The following is a 13,716-nucleotide window of genomic DNA, read 5'->3' on the forward strand; positions in this document are numbered from 1 at the left end:
TTTAAAATTATTTTTGAAAGGCTTGTTTAAAACAATAAGCAGTGCTTCTGTCTGGAAATCATACTCTTTAACCCCAGAAATAATTACTAAATCTGTGTTAAATTCCTTTTCTTCCTTTTAAAAACCCAGTGCTGTCAAGTGGCCTCTATCACTTTGAAAATCAACATTGAGTACATTTCAGGCAAATACCTCTTGACAAATAGTTCATTGTTCCAAATAATTAGAAGAACTCTTTTTATATGAGATACCTTGTAAACTCATAAAAATAAGGCAGCTTCCTTTGTTCTGAAAAGTAATTTTAGGGGAAACCCTCATATCTTTAGGAATATGTATTTAGTGGAGATCAAAGGGCTTGTGATGTGATCTTTTAGTCAAGAAGGGGACAGGAAGTAATATTTCTGGAAAACTTACCAAAAGCCAGATACTGTGCTTGACAGTCTATATATTTTTATCTTATTCAATCTTCACAATACCTCATAGAGAAGGAAACATTATCTTGATTTTATAAATAAGGAAACTGAGTGTTGGGGTTGAGAAGTGGGTAGGGGATCCCTCCAATCCCTCTTGCTTGACCTTTTTCTGTACATGATGCCTGACTTCCCCCTTTCTATCTGTCTAATTTCACATGGTATGCATCTCATTCACTGCTGTGAGCTGAATGTGTCTCCCAAAATTCATATGTTGAAGCTTAGTGGTCAATGTTATAATATTAAGAGGTGGGGTCTTGTAGGAGGTGATTAAGTCATTAGGGTGCAGTCCTCATGGGTGGGATGAGGGCCCTTATAGAAGGGCTTGAGGGCTGGGCATGGTGGCTCACGCCTGTAATCCCAGCATTTTGGGAAGCCAAGGCAGGCAGATCACCTGAGGTCAGCAGTTCGAGACCAGCCTGCCCAGTGTGGCAAAATCCCATGTCTACTAAAAATACAAAAAATTAGACAGGCATGGTGGTGCGCACCTGTAATCCCAGCTACTCGGGAGGCTGAGGCAGGAGAATCACTTGAACCAGGAGGTGGAGGTTGCAGTGAGCCAAGATCACACCACTGCACTCCAGCCTGGGCGACAAGAGTGAAACTCCATCTGAATAAATAAATAAATAAATAAATAAATAAATAAATAAATAAAAAGGGCTTGAGGGAGTGGATTCACTCTCTTCTGTCTTCCACCAGAAGACACAGACATTGTCCTCTTTTTTCCTTTTCACCTTTTGCCACGTGAAAATGCAGCAAGAGGGCCTTCACCTGACACAGCGAACTTATCAGCACCTTGATCTTGGACTTCTCAACCTCCAGGACTGTGAGAAAATAAATTTCTGTTCTTTATAAATTACCCAGTCTCAGGTGTTTTGTGATAGCAGCATAGGAATGAAGTGAGGCATTCACCGTGAAGTTCAGTCAAGAGTTCCTTGTCTCCAGACATACTGTTGCATGGTGTTCAAGTGTTGTGGCAGAGACCCTAAGGCTTGCTGAATATCCCACATGCTCTCTTACGTTTCTCAGTTTTCCTTTTAGTTAGCACAGATCCATATAACTTGTTCTGGCCAAATGGCTGTAAATGGAAGTGCCACTTCCAGTTGGAAATAATAAAGGATGATGTAAACTTACAAACGTTTCTCTCTTGCTGGGTCTACCTTGTAGTCATGTGCTGAAATGACATAATGACAAGATGGTGGTATATTCATATATTAGGTCTTTATTATGAGGATCATGTCTGGGACAAGTAGTATGAGCAATAAACAAATGTCTATAAGTCATGAAATATCAGTGTTAATATGTTCCACAGCATAAGGTATTCACTTTGATTCATAAATATATTAGACTTAAATTTCTTTTAGTTCAATTGACTTTTATTGAGAACTTACTATGTGGGATAATATTTCAGGCTTCATAAGGGCTGGGACCTTCAAGTGGGGAACCGATAAAAATCCTTTATCTTCCCACAACTGAACTTTGACCAAATGAAAAGTAAAAGAGTCAGTAGACAGGGCCAATATATCATTTTTAAAAACTCTGATAATATTGATATTGCAAAAACAGAAAAGTGGGATTTTTAATGCAATCCCCAGAATTAGAAAGACTGACATGCCCAGCCACAGGGGCATTTTTGGCATGAAGAAGCAAGTGCTCATTGCAGACAGCACTCTCCTATGAGAAATCTGAACTACATATGCTTAACTTTGTCTTCTGCATCTTCCAATCAGAAAAGTAATTCCGTTTGACCTTGGGAAGAGGAGAGAGGATAAAAGTGCTACACCAATAATTCCCTCTGCATGGACAGAAGCATGGAGAAAGAGAAAGGGCTTTCTGCCTAATGACAGGGTTTCTCTAAACACTTGGTACAATGCCTGGTACAGAGTAATCTCAATAAAACTTAAATGTTGATCCTGAAAATGCTGGTGTGGTCTGCAAGACACTATGGCAGGTGCTGGGACTATATGGCTGAATGACACAGACTGCACTCTTGAGATGCTCACATGCTGGCAAGGGAAAGAGATAGGTAATGATAAACCAAGATATAAGTAAGTGGCAAGTACTTGACAGGTGGCTAAGTCACCGGGGTGGTAGAAGAAGGGGCATTTAAGTCTGAGCAGATGATTAAATAGGGTCTGAGTAGTATACATAGGAATTTGTGGGACATTAACAAAGATAGAGAGAAAGCACATTCTATGAAAAGGGAAACACATGAGCATAATGTGTAGAGAAAACAACACTGGTCACATGGCATTGGGTGAGCATTAAGGATAAGCAGGGTCAAAATATATTGAGAGATGAGGCTTGAGGAGCGAGTCAGGGGCCAGATCCAAGACATTTGATGGATTTTAAATGAGGGTATGACGTGGTCAAACTTCTTCTTTGGTTTACTAAGAACTAGATAAATCTGAGAAGAAATGATGTATTCGTCTGTTCTCGTGCTGCTATGAAGAAATACCTGAGACTTGGTAATTTATTTTAAAAAGGGGATTTAATTGACTCACAGTTCTGCATGACTGGAGAGGCCTCAGGAAACTTACTATCATGGTGGAAGCACCTGCTCAAAGGGCTGCAGGAGAGAGAATGAGTCCAAGCAGAGGAAAAGCCAGATGCTTATAAAACCATCAGCTCTTTTAAGACACACTCAATGACATGAGAACAGCATAGGTAAATTGCCCCCCATGATTCAATTACCTCCACCTGGTCCTGCCCTTGATGTGTGGGGATTATGGGGATTACAAGTCAAGGTGACATTTGGTGGGGACACAGAGCCAAACCATATCATTCCATCCCTGGTCCCTCCCAAATCTCATGTCCTCACATTTCAAAACACAATCATGCCCTTCCAACAGTCCCCCAAAGTCTTAACTCATTCCAGCATTAACTCAAAAGTCCAAGTCCAAAGTCTCATCTGAGACAAGGCAAGTACCTTCCACCTATGAGCCTGTAAAATCAAAAGCAAATTACTTTTTAGATACAATGGGGGTACAGGCATTGGATAAATATACCCATTCCAAATGGGAGAAATTGGTCAAAACAAAGGGGCTATAGGCCGCATGCAAGTTCGAAATCCAATAGGGTGGTCATTAAACCTTAAAGTTCCAAAAGGATCTCCTTTGACTCCGTATCTCGCATCCAGGTCACACTGATGCAAGAGGTAGGCTCCCATGGCCTTGGGAAGTTCTGCCCCTGTGGCTTTTCAGGGTACAGCCCCCCTCCTGGCTGCTTTTATGGGATAGCATTGAGTGCCTGTGGCTTTTCCAGGTGCACGGTGCAAGCTGTCAGTGGATCTACCATTCTAGGGTATGCAGGATGGTGGCCCTCTTCTCACAGCTCTAGTAGGCAGCCCCACACTGGGGGCTCTGTGTAGTAGTTTGCACCCTGCATTTCCCTTTGGCACTGCCCCAGCAGAGATTCTACATGAGGGTTCTGCCTCTGCAAGAAACTTCTGCCTGGACATCCAGGCATTTCTGTACATCCTCTGAAATCTAGGCAGAGGTTTCCAAACCTCAGTTCTTGACTTCTGTGCACTCGCAGGCTCAAAACCACATGGAAGCCACCAAGGCTTGGGGCTTGCACCCTATGAAGCAATGGCTTGAGCTATACCTTGGCCCCTTTTAGTAATGGCTGGAGCTGAAGCAGCTGGGACACAGGGCACCATGTCCTGAGGCTGCATAGAGCAGGGAAGCCCTGGGCCTGGCCTACAAAACCATTTTTCCCTCCTAGGCCTCTGGACCTGTGATAGGAGGGGCTGCTGTGAAGGTCTCTGACGTGCCCTGGAGACATTTTCCCCATTGCCTTGGTGATTAACATTTCATTCCTTGTTACTTATGCAAATTTCTGCAGCAGGGTTGACTTTCTTCCCAGAAAATGGGTATTTCTTTTATATCACATAATCAGGCTGCAAACTTTCCACACTTTCATGCTCTGCCTTGCTGCTTAGAAATTTCTTCTGCCAGATACCTTACATCATCTCTCTCAAGTTCAAAGTTCCATAGACCTCTAGGCAGGGGCAAAATGCCACCAGTCTCTTTGCTAACACATAGCAAGAGTCACCTTTGCTTCATTCCTTGGGAAGTTCCTCATCTCCATCTGAGACAACCTGAGTCTGGACATCATTGTTCATATAATGATCAGCATTTTGGTCAAAACTATTCAACAACTGTCTAGGAAGTTCCAAACTTTCTTACATCATCCTGTCTTCTGAGCCCTCTAAGTCTCTAGGAAGTTTCAAACTTTCCCACATTTTCCTGTCTTCTTCTGAGCCCTCCAAACTGTTCCATCCTCTGCCTGTTATCCAGTTCCAAAGTCACTTCCACATTTTCAGGTACTCTTATAGCAGCACCCCACTCCTGGTACTAATTTACTGTATTTGTCTGTTCTCATACTGCTATGAAGACATACCAGACACTGGGCAATTTGCAAATAAAAGTGGTTAAATTGACTCACCATTCTGCATGGCTAGGGAGTCCTCACGAAACTTACAATCATGATAGAAGACACCCTTTCACAGGGTGGCAGGAAAGAGAATGAGTGCAAGCAGGGGAAATGCCAGAGGTGTATAAAACCATCAGATCTTGTGAGACACACTCATTATCACAAGAATAGCATGGGGAAACTGCTCCCATGATTCAATTACCTCCACCTGGTCCTGTCCTTGACACATCAGGATTATGCGGATTACAATTCAAGGTGAGATTTGGGTGGAGACACAGAGCCGAACCAAACCATATCAGATGACATTTAGTAGGAGTTCATATATAAGTCAGAAAAAGGTTAAAATCTTGAGATAAAATTTGGGCTTCAAAGTTGTATATATGACATTTAAAGCCATTAGACTGGATGAGATCACCTAAGGAGAGTAGAGGTTGAGAAGGGAAAGGGGGCCTGGGAAATGCTCTAGGGCATTTCAAGCCATTGGGAAGAAATTAACAACAACAACAACAAAACTGCAAAGGCACAGCTGGTTAGATGGAAGTCTGGAGAAAGTGAGGACATGGACACCAGAAGAAGCTGGTGAAACTATAGTATCTCTAAAGATGTTAGAGAATAACAACAATAGAACAAGGGAGGGTCTACTTGGCTGAATGCTGCTACGAAGTCAAGTGCCAGAAGGATAGAGAAATGGCCAGTGAATGTGGCAACTCAAGTCACTGCTGCCTTTGACAAGGGTGGTCTCAATAGTGTTGAGGAAGGAAGCTTGCATTGAAAGGAGAAGTTTGGGGGAGCAACAGGATATACGAATTGCACCTACTTCTTTGGGGAGTTTTGCTTGAAGAGGAGCAGATTAATGAGCAGTGCTTGAAAGGAGATAGGTAGTCATGAAGTGTTATTTTATCTTTAAAACTGGTGGATAGTTGAGATATTTGTGTGTTAATAGGGATGATTGATAGTAACTTTCCTAAAATATCTGTTACATGATTAGATTATAATAGAGTTTTCAAAATAAAATGGACAGGAGACATACACATACACACACAGCAAAACTTCTTGAGATGAACTAGCAGAAGGGAAGAAGCTTATTAAAGTCCATTTGGTTTCTCTTTCTCAAATTCATCCTTTGCAGTGGCCCCAAAACATGGTTGTGGAATCCCAAAACTCTGACCTTGAATTGGGAAAACATTCTGTTAAAAAACAAAACAAAACAAAACAAACAAACAAACAAAAAAAAACAAAAAAAGAAGTGACATCTCTAGAGATGGTAGAAAGTAATGACAACTATAAAGAAGAAAGAGGCCGGGCGTGGTGGCTCATGCCTGTAATCCAGGCACTTTGGGAGGCTGAAGTGGGTGGATCACCTGAGGTTAGGAGTTCGAGACCAGCCTGGCCAACAAGGCAAAATCCTGTCTCTATTAAAAATACAAACTTAGCCTGCGTTGTGGCATGCATCTGTAGTCTCAGCTACTTAGGAGGCTGAGACAGGAGAATTGCTTGAACTGAGGAGGTGGAGGTTGCAGTGAGCCAAGATTGTGCCACTACACTCCAGTCTGGGTGACAAAGCGAGAAACTATCGAAAAGGAAGAAGAAGAAGAAGAAGAAGAAGGAGAAGAAAAAGAAAGGAAGGAAGGAAGGAAGGAAGGGGAAGGAGGACGAGGAGGAGGAGAAGAGGAAGAAGAAGAAGAAGAGGAGGAGGAGGAGGAGAAGAAGAAGAAGAGAAGAAGAAGAGAAGAAGAAGAGGAAGAAGAAGAAGAAGAAGACGACGACGACGACAATGATGGTGATGATAATAGCAACTAACATTTATTGAGCACTTACAAAATGCCACAATTGTAGTCTAAGCATGTAGCATGTCTTATTTCAGTCAGTCCTCATAATAAGACTTCGGAGAGATGTCCTATTATTACCCTTATTCACAATTTCCTTTATTTGGGCTTGGGTATGGAAACAACTTGCTCAAGAACTCATAGCTAATAACTGGCAGAGCTTGGGTTCATGCCCCAATTTATCTAATTCCAGATCCTCTTACTTCTTCTTCATGGGAAAGAAGTGGTGAGAAAGAATGGACCAAAGAGTGCCTTCCTAAAAGTATTCATTTTACACAAGAGTGATAAAAAGGAGACTCACACAAAGAAAGCAAGCTAAGCCTTGAAAAGCAGCTTTGGAAAATTAACTTCCATCTTCCCAGGCAAGCAACCTCCTTCATCTATTTATTTTTTTCCCATAGAACAGAAGAATGTACACCACTCATCATTACTCTTCCTGACAGCAGAATATTACATGCTGGACTTGACTGAGTTTCTGTCAAGGAGAATTTATTGCAATTTCAAAGATGGTTCTTAAAAGGCATGACTATTTTGCATTTTATATGCAAGTCCTAAAAATATGTCAGGTTTGATCTTCTACAAAACCACCTCGTATAAACTTTCACTTCTCTTTCTCTTCTCCCAACCCTCAAGTTCTCCTGTCCTTTGCATGTCACTGTTGTTGCCAAATCTCTCCCTGGGCAGCCCAGCTTGCAATGGCCTTGTCCCACATTTTGTCTTGCCCTGCTTTTTGTCTGCAAAGTCGAATCTTTATTGTATTTTAAACAGAACTTAGAACGCTTTGTTTCCACAAATCCTTGTCAAGTGCCTGGAGAACACCAAATAGCTCTAAAGCCACAGTGACCTATCAATCAGCCACTCTGGGGAAATGAAAGCCAAGATTCCCAGATCATGATAATATAACTACCGAAATAACAAAAGGTCCTGTATGTGGAGTAATTATTGCTTGTTAAAAGCTGACAAATGGGCTAAGTACTTTGTGTATGTTGCCTGTGACTGCAAAACAATGCCTTATTTACCTTTATGCCCAAATTAGAACAGTTTGAGTCCCACTAACGTGATTTCTGGGAAGTAGCCCTTTGCAAGGCATCTGGCTGTATCTCAGAGGTCGGAGGTGCTCAGGGACATGGACTTTGAGTTCCTCCACCCATAGTTCTTATTATGCTCCCATGCTACTTCCTCTGCTGCTGATGGCTGGTGGGATGGCCACTCTTCTGTGAAGAGGAGTAACTAGTAGTTATTATTCTTTCTACCAATTTCGCATCAGGGGATTGTGGCATTGTTCTTCCTCTTGCTACTCCATCTGCAGCACAGGATAGGACCACATATAATACTTAAAAGAATAACTGGAATTAGGATGTGAAACAGGAGTGCATTGAAGCTTCAGGGATAATGGAAGAGCTATGCACTGTGGGTAATAATGTATCATTCCTCCCAGTTGGCTCAATCTCATCCTAGGGGCTCTTCTCACACCACCTTCCTTCCTATCTGATGGTGTGTTCTCCATGTGCCGGTCCTTTAAGCCAACTTCCCACCACCACGAACTCTCCAGGCATCTTCACACTTCAGGTACTGGGCTAAACTGATCCTCATCTAGTGTGGGACTCATGCGGGTCCTTGTTTCCCTTCTCAGCATCAGCATCTTCTGGGATGAGTGATAGCAAGGACCTTAGTTCTCTGTAAGGAAAACCACTATCCACAGAGCCATAGCCTGGCCCAGTGACCCAGAGGAGACAATCTCACAATTGTCTAACGTTGGTATATCACCAAAAGATAGAATTATTCGAGGGAAAATAAACACACAGTGTTGAGGAGGGAGCTCCTTTCCTCACCTTCATGCCTTCATGCTTCCATGTGGAGAGAGCTCCACTGAGTGACACTCTTGGCTCTCAACTCGTTCCCTCTCCAGGGAGGGAGTAATGACATGTCTGATAAGTGTGTTTATCAGGCTCATTTTTCTCCTCTGTCACTGCGTATTTGCTGGAGTGAACACTCAGGAACAAGTGTCCACAGAGAGAACCTGAAGTCATTCAGCCCTGCCAATGTCTGTGGGGTGGTACATTTGTTTACTTCAGGGGTGAAGTTTTAATAAGAAATATTTTCATTTCTATTTACTTGATTCCTAGGGTTTTCTACTACTTGGTTTCTAAACTCAAAAAACGGGAAAGGGGAGTGTCACTTTAGCTCTCTAAACCTAAATCTCAGTGTTGGGGAACAAAGCCCAAGGTTGGTAGAGCTGTGCCTACCTCAGTTCACTTCCTGTTCCCTCTCCTGAGATCTGATTATATCCATGGACATGTACGTCATGTTTGTGGTTCCTCACAGGCATGGAGATAGACTCAGTACAGTCCTGGGCTCAGAAAACATAGTACTTGACTCAAGTAGGCTCCCATAATGCTTCTTTGTTACTTAAGCAAAATAAGCCATCTCCATTCCACAGAATGCACTGAGACTATGTTGGGCAACTTTACTCTCACATACACCTAGTCATCTCTACACTCTACTTAGAGCCCCTCCGTGGTTCATTATCAAGGGTATGTTAGGCTGTTTTCCTATTGCTATAAATAAATACCTGAGACTGGGTAACTTTTAAAGAAAAGAGTCTTAATCGACTCACAGTTCTGCAGGCTGTACAGGAAGCATGGTGATGGCATCTACTCTGCTTCTGCGAAGGCCCCAGGAAACTTAAAATCATGGCAGAAAGCGAAGGGGGAGCAGGCACCCCACATGACCAGATCAGGAGCAAGAGAAGAAGGGAGGAGATGCCACACACTTTTAAAAGATCAGGTCTCACAAGAACTCATTCACTATTGCACGGACAGTATCAAGGGGATGGTACTAAGCCATTCATGAAAAAGCTACCACCACGATCCAGTCACCTCCCACAAGGCCCCACCTCCAACACTGGGGATTACAATCCAACAGGAGATTTGGGTGGGGACACAGATTCAAACCATATCAAGGGATTGTCAAGGCTTGGGCTACATGGTCTCAGGAGCAACTACTCAACTCTGCTGTTACTGTGCAGCAGTCAAAAAATCCCTAAATGAATGGGTATGGCTGTGTTCCAATAAAACTTCATTTACCAAACAGGTCGCCAGATTTGGCTGCCATTCTAGTTTGCCTACCCCTGTTCTATATTATAAGACCCAAGCTCCTTAGCTTAGGATTCAGGGCTCCTCACTACCTGGCCCCCCATCTACTTCTATATCTGTACATACTGTCCTTGCCCACTTTATGCCTTCCCAGCCCCTCTATCTAGAAGCCAGAGATACCCAAGTGGTCATAATAACCCTGCCCTACACACATATGGATACAGACACACATACACTGGTGCACACAGACAGTCTGCTGTTTCATGATTCTGTGATTTTACACTTGCTGTCTCATCCACCTGAAAAGATTTTCCACTCTCTTCACTTGGTCAAATTCTTTTTTTTTTTTTTTTTTTTTTTAATATGGAGTTTTGCTCTTGTTGCCCAAGCTGGAGTGCAATGGTGTGATCTCGGCTCACTGCAACCTCCGCCTCCTGGGTTAAAGTGATTCTCCTGCCTTAGCCCCCCAAGTAGCTGGGATTGCAGGCATTCACCACAACACCAAGCTAATTTTTGTATTTTTATTGCAGATGGGGTTTCACCATGTTGGCCAGGCTGGTCTTGAACTCCTGACCTCAGGTGACCCACTCACCTTGGCTCCCAAAGTGCTGGGATTACAGGCATGAGCCACTCTGCCCAGCCCTATTCGTCCTTTAGGCCCCAATTCTAAGGTGACTCCTTCATCTGGGAGCCTTCTCTGAGCCACCCATGACTGTGTTGGGTAATTGTTCTCTTTGTTTCTATCTACTTAATGCATTGATGAGACATTTTGCATTGAGGAGGCTGTCTTTCCCGGCCATCCAAGGAACTCCTGGGGTCAGGGACTTTCTGTTATTACCTATACCTCCCTGCAGCATATCACAGTATTCAGCTTGGTCAACTGCTAGGTGTTTACAGAAGTAAACCATAAAGCTAGAGTTATCAAGAGAAAACAGGCAGGTTATTCTGCAGATGTTATAAATGGGAAGTGTAGAGGTAGGAAAAACTGACAGGTTTATAAATCCATGACACAAGTAGTATAGAAAAAGCCAGGACTGAGGACTGTAATATCACATGGGAATATGGGTGCACTAAATAATGGAAACCAGAGGGACAGATAGGAAGGTTTTACATTTTTTGTTTTCCCAAGTCCAGTAGTAAAGGGCATAGCTACCAGGCTCTAGAACTCACAATGCAGTTGACAGGGTGAGATTTTAGCAAAGGAAATAATCAACCATAAAAAGATAGCTGATTATCAAATTCTGGGTTATGTGATACAGAGCAAGCTTGGGAAAAAAAAAAAAAAGATCAACAGGCGTTAGAATGGTTTAAAAAAGTCTCTGGGGGGGGGGCGTTAAGAAAACAATACCAAAAATATCACAGACTTCATATTTTCTATTTTTTCAAGTAAAAACATTTTTATTATTATATAAAATATGCTCCCAAATTTATATATATCATAAATATGCAGCTCAATGAATTTTTACAAACTAAGTACATCTCTGTAACTAAGACCTGGTTCAAGAAACGGAGCATTGCTAGCATCTCAAAAGCTCCTTTCTGTTCCCTTCCAGTCACTACCTACCCCTAAGAAAACCACTACTCCAACATGTAATAGCAGAGGTGAGTTTCTCCTTTAAATGAAATTATGTAATACGCCCTTTTCATGTCTGGTTTATTCTGCTCAAAATTATATTTTGAAATTCATTCAAGTTGTGTTCGGTGGTAGTCTACTTACATTGCTGTTTAGGATTCATTGAGCAAATACACCACTTTTATTTATTTGTTGTTCTGTTGATGGAAATTTGGGTGGTTTCCAGTTTTTAGCTATTTATAAATAATTCTGTTTTCTTGTACAAGTCTTTTAAGAGATGAGTATATGCATTTCTGTTGAGTATATAGCTAACAAATAAAACTACTGGATCATAAATTATAAATATATTCAGCTTTCATAGATAACATTACACCATTTTCCAAAATGGTTGTACCATTTTTTTTTTTTTATCCCACCCAAGGTATAAGCAGGTACCTGTTGCTCTGCATCCTCCTTAGTGCTTGGTTTCATCATTAGCCATTCTGGCGTATGTGGAGGGGCATGTCTTTGTAGTTTTAATTTGTATTCTTTGATAACTAATGAGTATCTTTCTACAATTTTATCTACTATTTGTGTATCCTTTTTAGTTAAACTATTTTGCTCTTTTATGTTGTGTTATCTGCCTTTTTGCTCATCGATATGTAGGAATTCTTTATATATGTTGGGAATATGTCCTTTGTCAGATATATGCATTGCCATCTGGCTGGCCTTTTCCTTCTCTCATTAGTGTTCTTGATAAACAAAATAATCTCCCATAATTTCTAATTTTCTCTTCGACCCTTTTACTCTTAGATCCTCATTACTTCCTAGTTCACAGACTCACTGAAAGAGGAGAGAAAAGATTTCCATTAGGTATACGGAGATCTTGAAAACTATAATAGAAAAAAGCTTAGAGATCATCTCTCTCAGTTCCCTGGGTTTTTCTTTTAGGAAACTACAAGCCAGAGAGGATAGGTAACTTGCTCCTGGTCACAGAACTGATGAGTAGCAAAGTTGAGATTAAATCGTGGGCTCTCATCTCCTAGCCCATAGTTCTTTGCCCAGGCACATTCCCTATTTCATTAACTTGGAGTAGTGGGAAAAGAGTCTCCATGGGGAGTGACAGGACCATTGATAATCTGTGTTTGCATCAATAAGAGTTTCAACAACTCCAGGACCAGAAGGCAAGAAGAGCAGGCCCTTCTGGGCCCAGCCTCCTCTACCCTCTTAACAGGAGCAGCAGGACATTTAGAAAGCTTTCGTATGCATCATGAAGTCTTGCTAGGCTGTGCACAGCTTGATAGCTACGTCTCCATTCCAAAAATAGCTAGGAGTTATTTATGTTGGCAAAAAGCTTGGGAAAATAAAGAGAGATGGTGGATTTAACCCTACCACGGTTTTACTCTAATAAGTAATTGTGCTCTAGCAGAAACCCTGATTACCCAAAGTGGTTGGGAAATTATAAAGTCAAAGCTACAATTTATCTCCTTTCTAAGGAGCCGATGAAATCGCCTGTCAAGGCTATATCCCTTGCTGCCAGGGTCAAGTGTATCTGCTGAGGCAGCAGTCTGCCCTTAACAGCCAGGGGGGCTGGCTGCTGCTACAGGAAGGGTTGTATAGACACTGGACAGAGCACCCAGGGTCTCCCTTGAGCACAGTGGATGTTAACAATGTCCTTCCCTTGTGCACAGGTTCTGCCCATTACCCTGGCATCCTCTGGGGGACATTTTGACTGTCGCTCCTTGACCACCTGGCAGTCCGACTGGATTTTAGAAAACCTGATCTGATCAGGATTGCACTCCTACTTCATATTAGCATGACTTATTTACTTATCAGAAGGATACATCCAAATGTGTAGCTCTGGATGGCAGTACTATGCATAATTTCTATTTTTAATATGAATTTTCCAATTCTTCTGTTACATTAAACCATATGAAAATTTGCTGGTTTTGCAAGGTCACAAGTGGCTGAATATTAGCAAGTTCAAGTGGTTTGACCTCATACAACAAGCAAGGATTATTGTGAATTTTAAATGTACTAAAGGCTTTAAAAATACTATTCCTATGTTAGAATAAAAATAATGTTAGTATCTGCCACTTATTAAGTTTGTTTTATTGCTAGACTCTCCACTAAGCACCTGATGTACTATTTAATCCTCATAAGGTGGGGACTATTTTTAAGCCTATTTTACAGGTGAGTAAACTGGGACTCAGGAAGCTCAAGTTCCAGTAAATCATTCCCTTCATTAATAAGGGCGGAGCTGGAGCCCAGAGCCTAAAGCTCTTGTTCTTAACCATTATCCAGAGCCCCCATATTTCAACTATAACTCCAAGTCTGGA

This window comes from Papio anubis, chromosome 3 (genome assembly GCF_008728515.1).
Source record: "Papio anubis isolate 15944 chromosome 3, Panubis1.0, whole genome shotgun sequence".
NCBI classification, from domain to species: domain Eukaryota; kingdom Metazoa; phylum Chordata; class Mammalia; order Primates; family Cercopithecidae; genus Papio; species Papio anubis.